The following is a 14,059-nucleotide window of genomic DNA, read 5'->3' as shown; positions in this document are numbered from 1 at the left end:
TACGGTCTACTCCCTGATTGTGACTGAATAGATATGGATGGGCTTGAATGTAAAATTTAAGGGGCTTTGACATTAGCTTCAGAACTTTTAGTACAAGAACAGTGCTGGGCAGACTTCTATGGTCTGTGCCCTGAGAAAGGCAAGGACAAATCAAACTCAGGTATACATATAAAGTATCACATACCATGTAAAATGAGTTTATCTTGTTGGGTAGACTAGATGGGCTGTACAGGTCTTTATCTGCCGTCATTTACTATATACTATATGTTACCCCCATCAGCCAGAAAATGAAATCAAAATGAACCATAAAAACATCTTATATACTGCTAACAACAAACAGAGGTCCTCTCATTTTTCCACAGAGGAAAATGTATTGGGTTGGATGAATGTTGTTGAGATAGAAATGTGTTTAGACTGCTAGGGGTGATTATCAGTTATAACCACAGGTGCTTGATAAAAGGGAGTGCATTGTGTATGCAACTTAGCATCAGTCATGATTAAATTAATACATTGCAGCTTTTTTGGGGGGGGGGGGGGCATTTTCATCAGTTGTGAGAGCACTGAAGAAAAAATGGCACATTAAGTTTCGATAATGTAGCATCAGGGAGCTTCCCACGGGGACTCACAATGAACAGCAGCTGCTTTAATTACACGAGGACATATAAATTTAGGGTCCCCTTTAATCGTATCAATCAGTGTCAAGTTTCTGTTGTTGCCAAATAAATACATTTAAGTGGTATGATTAAAAAAAACACCGGGACAGCAGTTAAAGGGACATAATGAGCAGGGAGTCATTATTCATTGGTTAATGATGTGTCAAATGCGTATTATATACCTGCCCAGGTTCAGAGGGGACCCCACTGTTCACCTCCTTCCTATTTTCTCTCATCATTACACAATTGTTTTGCACCTCTGAATTTCAATAATTAATATTCTGAAGCTTTCTAATATATATGTCCTCCTTTAGATTTCTGAGGGGCAGGTTTACTAAGGCATGGTAACCCATGCTATAAGTAATGTCGATTATTGCATGCATTAATTGTTGCGGTCTGATTATTTTTAATCACTAACTGGTATTCATTAATCCACAGTAGCTAATAGTTAGAACCAGGGGAACTGGGTTCAATTCCCACTGCAGCTCCTTGTGACTCTGGGCAATTCACTTCATTACCCCATGTACATAATAAGTACTTGTACATAATATGTAAACTACTTTGATTGTAACCATCCTCTTCTCTTTGATGGGTGGCAGTTGACTTACTGGGACAAAAATCTGATGGCACACCAGTTAAGAACCAAAGATTTAATAGAGGGGCATAGCCAGACCTCAATGTTTTGTTTTTTTTTGGGGGGGGGCACAGTTTAGCCCACTTCCTGCCCCGCAACCCCTGCCCCGCCACAACCCTAGATACCGTGGCTGGCAGGGGTCCCCCAACCCTGCCAGCTGAAGCCTTTCTCCAGTGCTAAAAAATAAGAACTATAATGCATGATTATTATTTGCTACATTTGTATCCCACATTTTCCCACCCTTTGCAGGCTCAATGTGGCTTACAATACATCATGAATGGTGGACATATGATTAGAAAATATACATTTAGTGGTACAGAAGGATCTTTGGAATCATCCACACCCTTATCACCTCTCGTTTAGACTACTGCAATCTGCTTCTTGCTGGCCTCCCACTTAGTCACCTCTCCCCTCTCCAATCGGTTCAAAACTCTGCTGCCCGTCTCGTCTTCCGCCAGGGTCGCTTTACTCTTACTACCCCTCTCCTCAAGTCGCTTCATTGGCTCCCTATCCGTTTTCGCATCTTGTTCAAACTTCTACTAACCTATAAATGTACTCACTCTGCTGCTCCCCTGTATCTCTCCACACTCGTCCTTCCCTACACCCCTTCCCGTGCACTCCGCTCCATGGATAAATCCTTCTTATCTGTTCCCTTCTCCACTACTGCCAACTCTAGACTTTGCGCCTTCTGTCTCGCTGCACCCTAAGCCTGGAATAAACTTCCTGAGCCCCTACGTCTTGCACCATCCTTGGCCACCTTTAAATCTAGACTGAAAGCCCACCTATTTAACATTGCTTTTGACTCGTAACCACTTGTAACCACTCGCATCCACCTACCCTCCTCTCCTCCTTCCTGTACACATTAATTGATTTGATTAATTTTTTTTTGGCTATTAGATTGTAAGCTCTTTGAGCTGGGACTGTCTTTCTTCTATGTTTGTGCAGCGCTGCGTATGCCTTGTAGCGCTATAGAAATGCTAAATAGTAGTAGTAGTAGTAGTTTGGAAACATGATAATAAAAAACATGATAGTAATATAACAAGTAAGACAGTTCTGAATATATGTGGAAGAGTTATGTATGTTCATAGTTGTTAATCTTTGTGGTATGCCTTATTAAAGAGATGGGTCTTCAGTAGTTTGCGGAAGTTAGTTAGTTCATAGATCGTTTTTAAGTTGCGCGGCAATGCGTTCCATAATTGTGTGCTCAAGCAGGTAAAGTTTGACGCATGCATTAGTTTGTATTTTAGACCTTTGCAGTTGGGGAAATGCAAGTTAAAGAATGTGCGGGATGATCTTTTAGCATTCCTGGGTGGTAAGTCTATCAGGTCTGACATGTAGGCTGGTGCATCTCCGTGAATGATTTTGTGAACTAGAGAGCATATTTTGAACGTGATGCGTTCTTTAAGTGGGAGCCAGTGTAGCTTTTCTCAGAGGGGTTTAGCACTTTCATATTTTGTTTTCTCGAATATGAGTCTAGCTGCAGTGTTCTGGGCTGTCTGAAGTTTCTTGATTATTTGCTCTTTACAGCCGGCGTAGAGTGCGTTGCAGAAGTCTAGATGACTGAGCATCATTGATTGTACCAGGTTATGGAAAGCGGTCCTTGGGAAGAAAGGTCTTACTCTTTTTAATTTCCACATTGAGTGGAACATCTTCTTGGTTGTGTTTTTCGCGTGGTTCTCAAGTGTTAGGTGTCGATCGACGGTCACTCCAAGAATTTTTAGGGTGTCTGAAATTGGAAGGTTCAGATTTGGTGTGTTGATGGTGGTGAATTTGTTTGTGTTGTGTTGTGAGGTGAGTATTAGGCATTGGGTTTTTTCTGCATTAAGTTTCAGTTGAAATGCATCCGCCCATGAGTGCATGATGTGGAGACTTTGGTTGATTTCATTGGAGATTTCCTTTAAATCTTGTTTAAATGGGATGTAGATCGTTACATCATCTGCGTATATATATGGGTTGAGGTTTTGGTTTGATAGTAGTTTGGCCAATGGTATCATCATTAAGTTGAATAGAGTCGGCAAGAGGGGGGATTCCTGTGGTACTTCACATTCAGGTATCCATGTGGTATAATGGGGTACATGTATGGTAGGAGCAGTTGGGGGGAACTTATTATATTTGTTACATTTGTATCCTACATTTTCCCACCTATTTGCAGGCTCAATGTGGCTTACATAATACCGTAGAGGCAATCGCCATTTCTGGTAGTAAAACAAATACATAGAGTTGTAGTAGACAAATAAGGTTCATGTGTTATAGGGACATTGAGGAATCGTAGAGGGGAAGAGTTGCGTAGAGTCCATTACGAGTTTTAGTTTGTAGCCTCTTTACAGTAGCTTCTTTGCAACCTGCATAAATTATGTTGCAATTATCAATATGAGCTAGGATCATTGATTGGGCGATTATCTGAAAAGACTCTGGATCAAAATTGGATCTAAATCTTCCTAAGTTTCCAAATCAATCTAAATATTTTTCTGGTGAGTGCCTGAACCTGGTGATCAAAATTGGATCTAAATCTTCCTAAGTTTCCAAATCAATCTAAATACTTTTCTGGTGAGTGCCTGAACCTGGTGATCAAAAGTAAGAAAGTTGGGGATCCAAATTATAGTTGATGCTATTAACTGTGCAACTTTTTTCTGGAATTGAGATTAAATATGTTACTAAAACCTACATATTTAGTCTTGTCTTTATTAAGTTTAAATTTGATCATCAATGCCCAAGGCTTTAAAATGCCAAACCCATGTAAATGGGATACATATAATAATATCGACCACATAAATAAAAGGGCAAAAGCTTGGAGGTAACCTAAGGGGTCTAGAAGAATATTAAAACAGGATTGGCGATATTGGCGAACCTTGGGCAACTCTACAAGTGAGAACACAGGAAAGAGAACAAACTTAGAGAGGGAAATGGGGAAGAAGAGTCAGGTAATGCCCGTTAGTGTGGGACATGGTGTTTTTTGGAGCATGCCTACCACAGCTTAAGAAAAGGTCCCCTAAGTTATTTAGCCTACATATAATGGGTCAGCACATGAATATCTTAAGGATTAAGTTTCTGTTTCTTGCAAATATTACAGCCATGGGGAAAAGTACATGTGATCGCTTTTTGAAAGATGTGGATGCAGGAGTTGAGAAGTCAGCAAGGAACTGGTATTGGTGGTTTTTCTATGATGGCGCTGGGCCACCTCACTTCAGCGTGTGCTGAAGCTAATTCCTTGCATTTCTGGTTCTGTCTCCTGCATGTCTGTATTGCCGTGAAGTTTTATTTATAAATCGGAGTCATCGCCCTTTCCAAGAGGATGAACAACATGGTTAGATACTGACTGTTAAAAAAAACCCAATACATTATGTGAAGCACTTGCCAAATGATACACTAATATTCTAATGTAAGTGCTTTTTTGGCAGGTACTCAAAGAAGCAGGGAAAAAAAAAAAGAAACAATTTTCGCCATAGTGATGAGATTACAGAAAAGAAAGCAAAATATACAAAATGTATTAATGTACTTATAATAAATACTGTCCACTAAAATCAAACCTCTTTTTTTTTTTTTTTTTGTTGAGGTCTGTTCTCTGCATTGTGATGTATTTTTGATCCATAACGTAAGGTGATGACCAATGTCACTATTCCTACATTTTGATAGCTAAAAAAACCTCCAAATGAAGTTCAGATAAATAGCTGGCATTATGGCCCCCCTTTTACCAAGCTGCGGCAGAAGGGGGCCTGCGTTGGTGTCGGTGTGCGTTTTACACACGCGCTGAGGCCCTCTTTTACCGCAGCTGGTAAAAGGGCCGTTTCTCTCTTTCCTTCAGGAAATGGCCAGGTGGCAAGTAAAACACTTGCTGCACGGCCATTTTGGGGGGGGGGGCCCTTACCGCCACCCATTGAAGTAGCAATAAGGGCTCCTGCGCTAACCTGGCAGTAACCGGACAGCGCATGGCACCACCCCATTACTGCCAGGTAGTATCCAGAACTACAAAATTTTCGTAGCACCGGAAATGATGGTGCAGTAGGGGTGGGAAGTGCCGCTGGGCTGCTGTGGTAGCCCGGCAGTACTTCCTAAATAGCGAGCAGTAAGCCCGCGTTGGGCTTACTGCCGCTTAGTAAAAGAAGCCCTATGCTTCCTGGCCAGGAGTATCAGGCCACTATGCCACAGCTGCAGCCACTTCCTGGCAGTGGCGTAGCCACAGGTGGGCCTGGGTGGGCCCAATTAGGGCTCAGGCCCACCCAACCGCAGCACACATATTAGCGGTAGCAGGTGGGGACCTCAAGCTCCGCCAGCAGAAGACTTCCCCCTGATAGTAATGAAAACGCCATTCTCCAGGATACCAGCACCTGCGCATGCTCAGTTTTCAGCACGTGCCTGCTGCAGACTGCTAAGGTGGAAAAAAGCGTTTTCCCGCCAGCTGAGATTTTTTTTTTTAGTGGTGGGTGAAGGGGACAACACTTGGTGCCCACCCACTTCTTGCCTAGGCCCACCCAAAATGTGTTGTCTGGCTATGCCCCTGCTTCCTGGGCCATTTCTTAAAAGGGATGTAGAGGTACTTATGTGGACAGAGAATTACTAAATAGCAATTATTCTGGACTTGTTTGCTAAGGTTATGAGAGTAACTAATTGGTCCTTAGGCTCTGCTGACAGGCTGCACCATACTTTAAAATTGTTTCTATCCCAGGCAGCACCAAAAGTTGGCGTTTCTAACCCTGACTCGTGATTTCTGCCGCTGCCACAAGTTGACTCCTCTTTCCAGCAGTCCAGCAAAGTGACTCTGGGGCCTAATGCTATCCGCAGCAGAATGTTCCAGCAACGCTGCTAAAGACAGGAATAATTCAAATAACTTGTCTGACTATAAGGAAAGGGGCCTTAATCTTGCATAACCCAGGCGGCGGGCTGAAATATTTAATCTAGGCGTTATGGTGTTATTCAAAGCTAGAAGGACCTGCAACCATACTGATGACCTGTTAAAAGAAGAACAGACAGCAAAATTAAATGCAAGTGGCATATTATCACACTTGTTTTAAATTGATATTTAATTAAAAAGTTAATTATTAATTAAGTTTATCAATTCTGAATCAGCTGTTCAATAGAAAAGAGCCCATTCATTTAATTAGCTGCGTGCAACCAATAGGGTCTGCTTCTTAGCTAGGCAAACTTATCTCTCCATCTTTTCTCATTTAGGTCAGTTTAGCTTCTAATTTATCCAGAGTGCTTCCTTTGCCAGCCTTTTGATTTGATCTATAAATGTTTACTTACAGAACTGCTAAGCATTAAATTTGGATCAAATAAAGAAAAATACGCTATTTCATTCCATTTACTTAGGCCATCTTGGTGTTTGTATGTGTGTTAAGGGTTCCTTCAAGTTACTCTCACATTACACATAAACTGAACTAATTCTCCATGGAGAAAGGAGCATGTTAGTAGCCACAACAATGGAAATCTTAAAGGGAAATTAAGTCTAAAATACACAGGCACAGGGCTGGATTTAGAATCAGGGAGCCCACATGTACCTGGGAGGTAGGGAGAGGGGGATAGGGGAAGAGCACCCTCAAAACAGATCAAAGGTGTGTGTGTGTGGAGGAGGAGGGGGAAGAGAGATGCTGTGGGAAGGAAAGTCTCCTTTAGCCTCAGAAATCATTGACACGGGAGCAACCACCCACCACCCCTAAGGAGAGTGGTTAGGGTGGTGGACTTTGGTCCTGAGGAACTGAGTTCAATTCCACTTCAGGCACAGGCAGCTCCTTGTGACTCTGGGCAAGTCACCTAACCCTCCATTGCCCCATGTAAGCTGCATTGAGCCTGCCATGAGTGGGAAAGCACAGGGTACAAATGTAACAAAAAAAAAATTTTTTTTAATTTTTTAAAATGCTGACCCTCACTTTGATCTTCCCCTCACCCCTGAGCCTGCCACTACCATCTTCTTCCCTCGCAGGTTGCTGGCAGGAACTTTAGCAGTAAAACATTGTGTATCGAGTACAGTGCAGGACCTTGGAGCTGCGGAAATCCCGTCCCTTGCGTGGGTTTCCATAGAAACAGAAAACCTGCACTGACAGAGGGTGGAGCTTTAGCAGGACCTGTATGAAACGGCAATTGCAGTGAGGCACCTCACTGCACTTTTTGCATATTATTATTTGCCATGAGAGAAACAGATGTTGGCAGCTGTAGGCCTGTATTGCATCAGGACAACAGAAACAATGGTTCATCACCAAGAGTCAGGACCTGCTTTTATTCTGCACCTAGACCGGATATCCAGAAGTCTTCCCCACCCCTGACACGTTTTTGTTTTACATTTCAGCTTGATTTTAGTGTGTGTGTTTGGGGGGGGGGGGGAGTTTTCTTCAGGACCTGCTGGGGCTAGATCGATCTGCTAGTCAACATGGGGATGGGGAGGCCAGAAGAGCAGTGATGTTTCTGGACAGGAGAATTGGGGATTGCAATAAGGGGAACAAATCAAGGTGACCTTTCTACACATCAAGGGCAACTCAATAAAGAGGGCACTGACAGGCACCATGTAGTTTATAGATTATGGTTTATTAACATTTGCTATACCACCCTGGCTAATTCTCAGATCTAGGCAGTGTACAATAATCCAAAGAACATCATAGAAGAAAGAAAGAAACAACCAACAATGAAATTGATGGGAAAGCATATCACGAGAGCAGTTGTATCAAGGTAACAACATGAAATTTCAGTGGGGGAGGGGAATGACTGGAGAGAGGAGGAAGCTTTGTGGAACCAAGACATAAATGATTAGACTTTAATATAGAAATGTGACTATTTACATACGTGTTAATTATGTGCTATTCTGTAAATCATTCCTGCCATGGTGTGTGCTATGTAGGTGGGTGTTTAGGCAGAGCTTAGATTGTTCAATAGTATATTCTACATGTGTCCTTGGCATTTACACTGGTGCTCACGCTTAAAAATATGCATTATACATTACCTGCTATGTTGCTATTCTGCAAAGGAAAATAGACACCTGCTTTTCTTTATAGAATTGGCTCCATCGTGCCTACCACAACATCACATTTTTATTTAACTTAGTGTTTTCCCTTTTACATTATTCATTTTGTAAACCACTTAAATAATTGTATTGATGGGTGTTATATGAAATAAAGGGGACCACTGACCATATCCTCCCACCTTTAAATAATTAAAATACAATAAAGCAAATTGAAAGAGAGAAAAATATCCAAGGACAAGGACAGATAGATGAAAAGGAACTTTTTGAGGGAGTAGGAAAAGAAAAAGAACCTGTGAGTATATGGTGGGGAGGAGGAGATAGAAACATGACAGCAGATAAGGGCCAAATGGCCCATCTAGTCTGCCCATCCTCAGTAACCACTAACTCCTCCTTTTCCTAAGAGATCCCAGGTGCCTGTCCCACGCTTTCTTAAATTCTGACACAGTCTTCATCTCTATGACCTCCACTGGGATGCCAATCCATGCATCTACCATGTTCTGTGAAATAGTATTTTTTAAGATTCCTCCTAAGCCTATTTCCTCTTAACTTCATCCTATGCCCTCTCATTCCAGAGTTTTCTTCCATTTGAAAAAGGCTCACCCTCTGTACATTAACGCCACTGAGGTATCATCATATCCCCTCTCTCCCACTTCTCTTCCAGTGTGTACATGTTGAGGTTCATAACCTTGTCCTTGTATGTTTTATGACCGAGACTACTTACTAATTTTGTAGCCACCCTCTGGACCGACTTCATCCTGTTTATATCTTTCCATAGGTACAGTCTCCAGACTTGCACACAGTACTCCAAATGGGGCCTCGACAGAGACTTATACAAGGGCACTGTCACCTCTTTTTTCCTGCTGGTCATCCCTCTCCTTCTGCACCCAAGATATGAGCATGTGGGGAGGAGATGAAGAGGAACCTGTGAGCATGTGGGGAGGAGATGACAGAAACAAATTTAAAGAGGATGGGAGATGGATAGTAACCTGGTGGGAGGAGAGAGCAAACCGGGAGGAGGCAGAAAGGTGCAGAAGGGATAGAGAGTGAGCAAAGTTGAGGGAAGATATGAGTGGTATAAGGGAAGAGTAGCAGAGTAATACCATCTGCAGCCCCTTTTCCAAATCTCAATGTGCCCATCTGTGTTATGTACGAAATGCAATTAAATTTTTTTCATATCTGGCTGGAATGATAATTTTATGTCCTGTTCTTGCATAAGCAAGGTATGAGGCAGTTTCATTAAAAAAAAAAAAAAACAAGACTGCCCTGTACAAATCAGGACCACTGTCCACCCTGGGTTAATTTTATATGAAGGTACGAGTGACATCCCTGCAAAGATGGATCCAGGAGGAACAAATTAAAACATAATAATTTAGACAATATTCCTAATTGATACAGAGTAACCATTGCTCCTTGTTCTGTGAATAGTACATAAGCACATAAGCATAAGCACATAAGCACCGCCATACTGGGAAAAGACCAAGGGTCCATCAAGCCCAGCATCCTGTCTCTGACAGCGGCCAATCCAGGCTTCAAGAACCTGTCAACCCCCCCCCCCCCCCCCCCCAAAAAAAAAAAAAATTTAAAAAAAATTAATAATGTTCAATGGACTTTTCCTTCAGGAATTTGTCCAAACCCCCCTTAAACTCCGTAAGGCCAGCCGCTGCCACCACGTTCTCCGGCAACGAGTTCCAGAGTCCAACTACACACTGAGTAAAGAAAAACTTTCTCCTGTTTGTTTTAAATCTGCCATATTCTAGCTTCATCTTGTGTCCCCTGGTTGTATTATTGTTTGCTGCATTAGCCTGATATATACCTGGCGATATGAGTCAACATACAAATGGTAGGACAGACTTTTCTTGGACTAAGTAGAATTGAAATATTGCATATCACACAGTTGTGGTGGGACCTGCAAAGGGACACTGTAAAAGACAGGAAGCCCTTTCAAAATGAACTTTCTCAGATAGCTCCACTTTGATGTTCTGAGTAGGTGGGAGCTGTGGAACAGAATCCAGACAGCTAAGAGATATGAATCAGGCCATGTCCCTCTCCTGGTGAGCTCAGTAGTGCCATGGGTGGCCTGGAGAGGAGACGAGCAGATGAGAGAAATGGTCATATCTGCTACTGCAGACAGACAAATTTCAGATCTGTCAGGAGGCAACGGGGAGGTGGAGAGCCAAACCCAAGCTCTTTCAATGCCATTGCATTTTATCTATTCTTCTATGAGGGATATAATGGAGGAAAGCTTTTTAGCTCAGTTTACCATTTTTGATTTGTGTCACACATTTCTGTTAATAAAATATTTTTCGTGTGTGTTAGAACATTTTAAATGTACAAATCAACTTTATACACATTAATTTGTGGGCCAAAGCATGCCAAATTGATTAGGGAGCTGTGGCCTAATGGATAAAGCAACTACCCAGGAACCCAAACTGAAAATCGCAGGAGGTGGGGTTCAAATCCCACTTGATCAAACCAGCATGGAGTGTGGCTGGGTTTGGAGCACTCAGGCCAACTGGTTTTAGTCTTGCTGTGGAGAAGTAGCCTAATGGTTAGTGCAGTGGGCTTTTTATCCTGGCAAACTGGGTTCATTTCCCACTGTAGTTCCTTGTGACCTTAGGCAAGTCAATTAACCCTCCATTACTTAAATTGTGGGACAGAGACTTAAAGTACCTGCATATAATGTGTACATCTAGTAGTGCTATAGAAATGATTAGTAGCAAATTATTGGGCCCTTTTACTAAGCCGCATAAGCGCCTACAGGCGCCCAACGAACGTCAATTCCATGTTATTGCCCGGCTACCGCGTGGCCCAGGTGATAATTTCATTTTTTACGCAGATCAGAAAATATTTTTATTTTCTGGTGAGCGAGTGGTAATCGGTATTTGAATGCACATTGACCATTACTGCCCAGTTAACGCATGAGATCTTACCGCTAAGTCAATGGCTGGTGGTAAGGTCTCAGACACAAAATGGACGTGCACCAATTTTCATTTTGCCGCACGTCCATTTTCAGTCCCCCCCCCCCCCAAAAAAGGCAATTTTTACAAGTGCGCTGAACAATGATTCTGCGTGCAGCCAAAACACGCACCTACGCTACTGCAGGCTATTTTTCAGCACACTTTAGTAAAAGGAGCCTTATACAAGTACTGACTTTTTTAAGGCATGTTAAATCAAATGAATGCTAATCGCAGCACATCCCTGTTCCTACTGAGAATTCTGTGACAATTAAAAAAAAATTATTTATCGTGGCAGGTATCACAACAAAGTCTCTACAGGCAGATAAAATGCATCTTTCTCAACATGGCAAATAATTCTCAGGAACAGCACAACAGGCAACTCTAATTGTATACAAGTCCTGGTTCTTTAACTGGCTGTACTTTAACTATCTGATTTGGGTCCAATATTTAAGCCAAACACTATCATATGTTTGTGTAAACAAGAAAGAGAGACTAATTTTTATTGGTTTCTATGCTGTTCATTCTATCTTTCCAGTGGTGGACAAAGAAAAATCAATTTCTTGCTGTTTCTACAAGGGACAAGAATGTTCCTCGGGTCTCAAAACAGTGTGATTTCCTCTGCTGGACCAGCTCCATGATAAACAGAATCTGTGAGGATAACTCTAGAAGAGAGAGTTACTCTCAGGGGATTTTCAGTGAGCGATGACTTCATGAGAAGGGCTATCTAAAGATCAAAGTGTTACCAAAGCTGTGAAACATTGCCCCTTCCAAGCATTAGAGAAATCCACTCTGATGGAAAAACAACTCAAATACTAGTCAGCCAACGCACCAGTGGCTGGAAATATTATCACAAATAACATCCAAGTGGCAGGGCCAGATATTTTGGCTCCTATCTACTGATGACATCTCTGGACTAAGAAACAAATGATAGCAGTAGGGACAGACAAACTAGTAGCAGGCACAGAGCAACAAAACTTTGTTGATACTTCCTTAAGGAAGTGACCTTGAGGAATGGGCCAACTGTCTTTTTGCCTGGGCCTTAGACCCAGCTGGGTCAGTATTCAAATGGAGATATAAGTTCAAGTTCAGGTTTATTCAGAATTTACTATTCTGCCCATCAACAAACAAGTCTAGGCAGCTTACAATCTAAAAGTTACAGAAGAGAGAGATAAGTAGTGAAACATGAAGGAGAGAAGGCAGGGAGGAACTACAATTTTGATAGGACAGAAGAGGGGGGATAGAGAAGGGAGGGGTTTTGTCTCAGTCTGTTTGGTCCGACAAGCTCACCTCCATGGACTGCAACAAGGAGATTAGGAATATGCAACGTTTAAAGTTCTGTTTTAAAGTTGTGGAGGAGATGTTTGATGTCGAAGAGATTGAGGTCATTTGTTCCAGTGATCTGGACCCTGTACAGTCAATGTTTACCTCCCCAACACAGACTGGGCAAGTAAACTGACTTGTAGGGGTTTTGCCCCACATCTGCCCAAAACTAAAAACTGACCTGATGCTGCCTCTTGAAAACTCTAAAAGAACTGGGTGTATATTTGTGGCTTCCTCACCAACACACTTAATTTCCACCAGAGCAAATTGTGTAAAGCTAAAACGCTAAATGATGAAAAACAGGAACCTCAGAGAAAGTTAAACAAAGCTTATCAGTACTTTGTGGGAGATTTGCCAATTACCTCTTCAGTAATGGAACGCAGCAGAAACAGATTACCAGCTTCTGTTTTGGTGCACTCACTCAGCCCCTCAAGCTCGAAGGAAGCTTCAGGATATCACAAGACTCTTAGACCCAGATGCAAACTTGAATGCTTTCTTGTACCTATATAAGGGGCCTCAAGAAATCTAGCTACAGGCCCAAATGTTGATTTAGGCAGTAGTAGTCCATGGCCATGGTGCTAAATTTTGAAGGCATCCTGCTGCTATCTAGTCCTGCCGCTGACATGCAGTTGAAACAAATCCCAGTCATCTGTGATCTTGCTGCAACAGGAAGTAAAAGCTGAGTGGGGCCTATGATGAACCAGAGCATGTTCACAGGCCTTGCAGCAGCTCCACCCTTGCAAGTGTTTCCTTGGTAACATGAAATCAATGCAGGATGAGGGAACAGGGCTGCTGTGAGGTTTCTTCCTGTTGCCCCTGCAGCAGGCAGGGCCTGATGAATTCTAAGAGGAAAGGGAGGTTGTGGGAAGAGCTCATGGGGTGAACCCTAGTGGGGATTTGGAGGTGGAGGATCCAGGTAGGAGTATTTTAGGTGGACAAGCTGCTGATTTTGCATTTCCCCAGTGAGTGGTCTACCCTGCAACAGGCATCTCTTAATGTAAAGTGCAGTTCTATAATTAGGGCAATAGCACTTACACACCTTAGCAAACTTCAATAAGCACATAAGCACCGCCATACTGGGAACAGACCAAGGGTCCATCAAGCCCAACATCCTGTCTCCGACAGTGGCACATGCATATATCTGTTTTAAGAGCTATTCTATAGGGGAACCAATAAGGGCTGTAGCGTATAAATGCAAGGGGGCATATACTTGGGAGGAGCATGGGCAATTATGCTCCGGTACTATGTAAGCCACATTGAGCCTACAAATAGGTGGGAAAATGTGGGATACAAATGTAACAAATAAATAAATAATTTATAGAATACTGCAAGTTATGCCCGCCATTACATATTTACACGTCTACATTACGTATTTACTAGGTCTGAGGTTGATATAACTGCAGTCATGTAACTGTTACGTGCACTGATGCCAGGTTCCACTTGTATCACGGCATCTGGGCACCCAGATGCCGTGATCAAATCGGCTTATACCATGCTGCATCAGGGGGTCTAAAAGGAGGCACCCAGTTCTCAAATGACCTCCACA

Source organism: Microcaecilia unicolor, chromosome 6 (genome assembly GCF_901765095.1).
Source record: "Microcaecilia unicolor chromosome 6, aMicUni1.1, whole genome shotgun sequence".
Lineage (NCBI taxonomy): Eukaryota > Metazoa > Chordata > Amphibia > Gymnophiona > Siphonopidae > Microcaecilia > Microcaecilia unicolor.
The sequence above is the reverse complement of the archived record's forward strand: the minus strand, read 5'-3'. Positions refer to the sequence as shown.